Raw genomic sequence first — 6,012 nt, forward strand, 5'->3', positions numbered from 1 at the left:
AAATTAGCAGAACTGCACTTACCTCAGACCCAAAAGGAAAATAACACTCCGTTCATAAAATTCTCACATCCGCCTTTCTCCTAGCCTTTATCGTGTTAATTTTCCACCATCGATCCCCTTTTCTTCAATCTAACGGTTTTTGCCTTCTCTGCTCACAAACTAGCCAGGCGATCCTCCGTCGTTGATCAAGCCCACTTGATCCATCAGTAGACGCTTAATATCGCGTGGAATTATTGTCAAAGCTTATCAAGTCGAGGGTACGCGAGAAAAGCGATTTCTCCGTGCTACATGTCGGCTGATAAATGGAATTGCGTGACTATCCCAAAATACCGCTTACCTCCTTGAGCCCACGCAAAAACAACTTCCACCTATGAAGACTGCTTTACTCCTCTTTTAACTCTGGTGCTTGTTTGCACGCGACTACCTTAGATCTAACGGTTCCGTCAATCAAACGGTTCTAGGCTTCTTCGGGTTTCCTCATAAGTTATCAGACTTTTCCCGTTCCACTATGATTTTAGCGCTTCTGCCAGGTCTAGCTCTTCACTAATGAATTCAAAGTTTAGCTAATTAAATTTCTATGGGTTGAAACACAATCGACTTAACTTAATACACAGTGAATGAGGAATTTAAACATGAGAACACCAGATCATACATAACTCTAAATTTACATGCTAAACTAGAATTCAACAATACACAGAGATATTTCGAAGAAATTCAACCTCCGGGATTTAACCTTTCATACATAAAAATACACAAAGATACAAAGATATTTCAATTCTTTTATAGTCTAATTCTCCATAGTCAAATCCAGCCAAATCCTCTTACCATAGTTCAAAACTTACATAAATACTTTACATCCAGCGATCTGTTCCTCAATCAATGGATCAAATCTATCTAATCCTAGATAATTACCTAAACTGCATGATATTCTCCTCGAGAATCTCAACTAAGTCTGAACTACTTGGATTAATTACAAAATCATTCAAATACCTATATCTTAGCTCAAATCCTATCTAGAAAACTTTTAAAAGTGACAACTAAAGGATCCCACTCCTTTGCTTGTAATTTTTTTTGGATTTTTGGAATAAAATGAAGCCTTTTGTCTTCAAGCCTCATGCCCCTGCATTAGGAAAGCTCCTACTCCTTATTACATCTGATTTTCTGTAGGCTCCAACCTACAGGAGGCTGCTACCTCAATTTTCTACAAGCTGCAACATGCAAGGAAGCTCCAAATCCCATATGTTTTTATAGGATACAACCCAAAGGAGGCTCCTACCTCAACCAACTCCAACTGGATATTTATTAAGCCACAATTTGAAAGGAGACTGCCATCCCCTGATTCAAGCAAGAAAAACAATGTGTTGGTTTACCTGGTCATAAATTATGCATATATCCCTCTTCATTTCTACTTGTTCTTCCCTTCAAATCTACATCACATCAGCTCCATATGTTCCAGGTAACTAATGCATAATAGTTCTATTAGCTCTCTCACATTATCCCATTCTCTAACATCATGATGCCTTCCAAAATCACATCTTTTATAAAAATAGTTTTATGGATGTTTGCATCCCACATAGGAATATGAAGTGAATAGGCTTGACTCTTTGCCTTCCACTCATTCATTTCCAAACTCTTCATACCTTGAATATTAGAACTCAAAAATACATAATCCATCCACTATTAATTTCAGCGACATGTAATGATTGAATGTATCAACCTAATGACAACATAAAATGACAATATTTATCATTAATGCATCACAACAATCTTTGCAACATATTTGTCTTTTCCTTGGAGTCTTGCCTTTGCATCACAACAATTAAACTTAATCAATAATTTCACATCACAAATTATTCAATATAGTAATCTCTACAACATTATCAAAACATTTTAATGAATCACAACTCCTCCTCCTTTATCTGCTCCTTTGCCTTATTTTGCTGCTTGTTGCTCATTGTATTGCTCCTTGCCTTGCTCCTACTCCTTGCATTGTTGCTACTTTTTTGCTTGCCGCTCCTTTCATTGTTGCTACTTTTCTGCTTGCTGCTCCTTGCATTGTTTCTACTCCTTGCCTTATTGTTTCTCCTTGCATTGTTGTTACTTTTTTTCTCCTTTGTTTGTTGTTCTTTATGCTTCTCCTTTTCTTGTTTCTTCTTTGCCATCAATGATAATATTTCTAACAATATCCCCCTTTGGCATTGATGGCAACACATTCGTCCTCCCCCTTTTGTCCTGAAATATATTTCTCATTGCTACCCATAACCTCTACATGTTCTGAAAGATATTTATTATTGTTTCCCATAACCTCTGCTTACCTCCCACTTTGACATCAATGGCAAGGGGTTATAGATGATTTGTAGCCTATAAAAGAGTCCCCAGTGTAGATGTCATCATTGTTTTAATGCTTTAAAACCTACAATGTATTGTTCTGCATCATTGACTGAATGCTACTCCTGATGGTTTATTAGAGCTTCTCCAGATTGAATGAATGTTGCTCCAGAAACATTGCTCCAAATACGTGCTGGGTAATCTTGTTTTTTGAAATATTTCAGAGAAAGTCTTATGAGAATCATTCAAATATGGTTATATAACAGTCCAAATACACCCACAAACTACTCTTCCAGATTATCAAGAAATTGTTCTAGGCGCTCGAAAAGTTCATGTGGGAAAGGTTCTGGTAAGCTGGTTGTCTTCTTGTAGAACTTATCAAGCCATAACTCTGCAGTTGAATTCTTCCGTTGGCCTTTCACTGGTTCCCTAAGTGGTGATTTTAAATGCTCATTTGTAAAGGACTGGACTGCCACTGTTGTGTCACGAATTTTATGTAGTGTTGCATCAACGCGTGCATAGATCTTGTTTCACAATGCAGTGTCATAAAGCATCTGGCTAATTTGTGTTACATTTGAGAAGGAACCGAATGGATGACAACCAGTTTCCCATAGCGAGTTGGAAATTGGCCTATGATGTATATGGGAAGTTTTTTCATAAGGTGCAGCCCATCCACCAACAACTGATGCTAATCTAGCTAAAATGTGGCGTTGTGCTAGCTGTGGAACAACATATATTTTCTCAGTTTCTGAGACATAACTGAGGGGTATTTGATTATTCTCATGTTAAAGAACAATTATAACATGATTGTTGGTTTATACTTGACTTTCACCTTCCATCAATAGCTCAGGATCTATAACAACTAGAGACAACACAAACACCAAAATTACACACATGCCATATGTCCTATAAAGATCTTGCTGCTTCTTTCTGTTCCCTTTCTCTCTTTTTTCCTTACTATATTTGGAGCTATAAGTTACCCAAATAGGTCTAGGTTTATAACAGAATCCTTAGAATCAGTTGACTCTAAGATCCATGTCTGTCATAGGAAAAATGCACTTGAAAGAGAAGGATCTACAACTTCAAGCAAGCCAACTGCTAAAACATTTGGAGAACGCTCCATTTCCTCTTTGAGAATAGAGCCATCCAGATATGTTCTAGTCTGGACATGAAAACGTCCATCTGTATTTGTCTCATGGAGAGACTGATTTCATAGAGATTTTGACACAACAATTGCTAAATTCTCATGACGATGAAGGCTGTGGGGACCCCCAACAATAACAACCTCTTGTCCAGCGTGAACCATCTTTTTAACCTCCATCTCAATGGCCTTCATATCAATACTATAGTTGTGGCCTGCTTCAAAAATATTGTAATGATTGTGGTTTTGGAACACTATAATAGGAACAAGTAACTGACTGGCCAAATCAACGGTCTCAAACCTAGCATCTGGAGCTAGAACATGCTCAATAGTTGTAGAAATGAGAGATCCAAGCTGTCCTATGAAGAGCTCAACATTGGAACCAGGACTAACAGGACCCTGGCCTCTTGGAAAAAGAATATACGACAACCTTGGAATTGTCCTGTAACTTACACTACCTTCCTCTGTTTCTATCTTTCCATATGTGCATGGACCAACAAACAGATCTATGACAACATATCTACTTGAACCCAACCATACTTGCGATGCCCCCCCTCCACCATAATGATACCGGTAAATGTAATTTCCTTCCTGCTACTTCATTTTTTCAAGTGTAAGTTCTTCAATTTTCACGTACTTTAAAGCCTCAAGATCAACTTCTTTGTTCCTAGGATCCATCTGAACCTTATCAAAGTTTAGAATGAATATTGCATTTGGCACAGGTCCTTTTATTTCTACAGCAGAATATGAAGCATCTTCAAAGTCAAACAAATAGGTGTACAGTCTTTGGAAAGTTGGTTCTACTATCGTTTTTTCAACTTCAAACATCGGTACCTCTTTTCCATATTCACTTTCCCTTGTTGAACCAATAGGCACCATCATGTTCTTCACTGCTTGTTCAAATGCTATAAGGTCTGGCTACCCAACAGGAATGATACTATATTGAAGATCATGTTCAATATCGAGTGGTAAAGTAGTCTCTAGGCATGTAGGATGGTGTGAGAGAAAGATTCTTCTCGTAAACTCCCCCAGCATGTGCGCATCCAAAGAGTACCTATAGCCACCATCACCATTGAATCCAACTAGTACAATATTAACTTCAAGTGGAATCCTAAAAGGAACCTCAGCTCTGGAGTGCAACATTTGGCACATCTCATGCTTGATGTTTTCTTGGATATCCTGGAACGCGCTGTGATGCCACTAAGGGTGCCCTGGATCACATTTGAATGCCTCGCATTCAACCACTTCTAAATTCCAACTGTAAATAGCCAAGACTGCCACAACATTCAATAATCCCCAGTGTTTCATCCTGCTTCCCATGGCCAACCCTCCTCTTCTTTTGTCTTTTATTCCTACCTCACATAGAGTGCCTTACGTAGTACTTCAACGTTCAAACATTGCATGAATATATTAAATGATTCTGCAGTTGCCAATCCCAGTGTTTGCAGGGCTTCCACGAATTCCTGCAGAGATTCTTCACAACGGTCACAAAACATGGATGTTGTCAGCTTGGTGGAGGGAATGCGTTCTCTACTTTCTGGGCCAACGCAGCTTTAAACTTCTGCATGACTTCTTTCAACTTCAGCTAGAACACAATCAAGCATTCTTTCACAGATCATCTTGCATAGTTGGCTTGCTGCAAAGCCTGATGTCAGGGCCTTATGAAAGAACGACTCATGGGATCACCACTTTTATGAACAACCTAACATCAAAAACCTCATTTTTAAGCCAGGCCATGGAGTCTCAAGCATACCAATTCATCTCATTGCAGTGTAGGCGTATCAATTAATACCAATTCATGGACGCTGATTCAATGAAATGACTGTCATCTGTTCTTGCATGATGAAGATAGTGAAAGTTACATAATGCATACCATGGAATTTTCATAAGGTTTCAGATTTGGTAGGTAGAGTAACGTTCAAATTTTTAGTTTTCCTTTAATTCCCATCATAATAACGTTGCATACTTCATATAGTTAATGCTGCTTACTTATATTTAGTGCTGCCCTTTTTTTCTTTATATTTGAATGCATTAAACGAGTATTGAATGCGTTGAATAGACAACGATAATAATGCCAATGATATGGAAACACCATATGACAATGCCAACGCCATATGCCAATATGTCAATCTGCATGCATTATAATATTTTTAATGCCGAAAAAAAAGACATAATAGTGTTGATAACATTGTCGTAAACGCAACTGCAGAATAATTTTTTGGTTAAAAAAAATTGTCACACCATATAACACCAAACTAACACACAACGACGTATGCACGTCGTGTAATGAAAGGATGACCAAACAAAATAATTATTGAAGTGTCTTGTATCGTCCTATGCCGAAATCATCAAACACCAACCCAAAAGTGTGGTCAGCTGAATGTGGGAGATATCATTAGTGACCAATATGAGTTGAATGCTTTGTGAAAGACCCTTCAAAATAGATCCATTCATGCCTCTAATAGTGTATTGGATGAACAATTCCAAACACACAACATATATATAACGAAAAACCCATGATAAACCTTGTCATCTCTCTACAT

At 37.9% G+C, this 6,012-nt stretch overlaps 1 pseudogene; it reads right to left on the reverse strand.

Moving 5' to 3' along the window:
• Positions 1–2,433: 2,433 nt before the first annotated feature.
• On the reverse strand, positions 2,434–4,803 carry LOC149247219 (uncharacterized; annotated as a pseudogene).
• Positions 4,804–6,012: the final 1,209 nt, after the last annotated feature.

Source organism: Pinus tabuliformis, chromosome 7 (genome assembly GCF_031772625.1).
Source record: "Pinus tabuliformis cultivar Carrire ecotype Pingquan chromosome 7, CPIR1, whole genome shotgun sequence".
Classification (NCBI taxonomy): Eukaryota; Viridiplantae; Streptophyta; class Pinopsida; order Pinales; family Pinaceae; genus Pinus; species Pinus tabuliformis.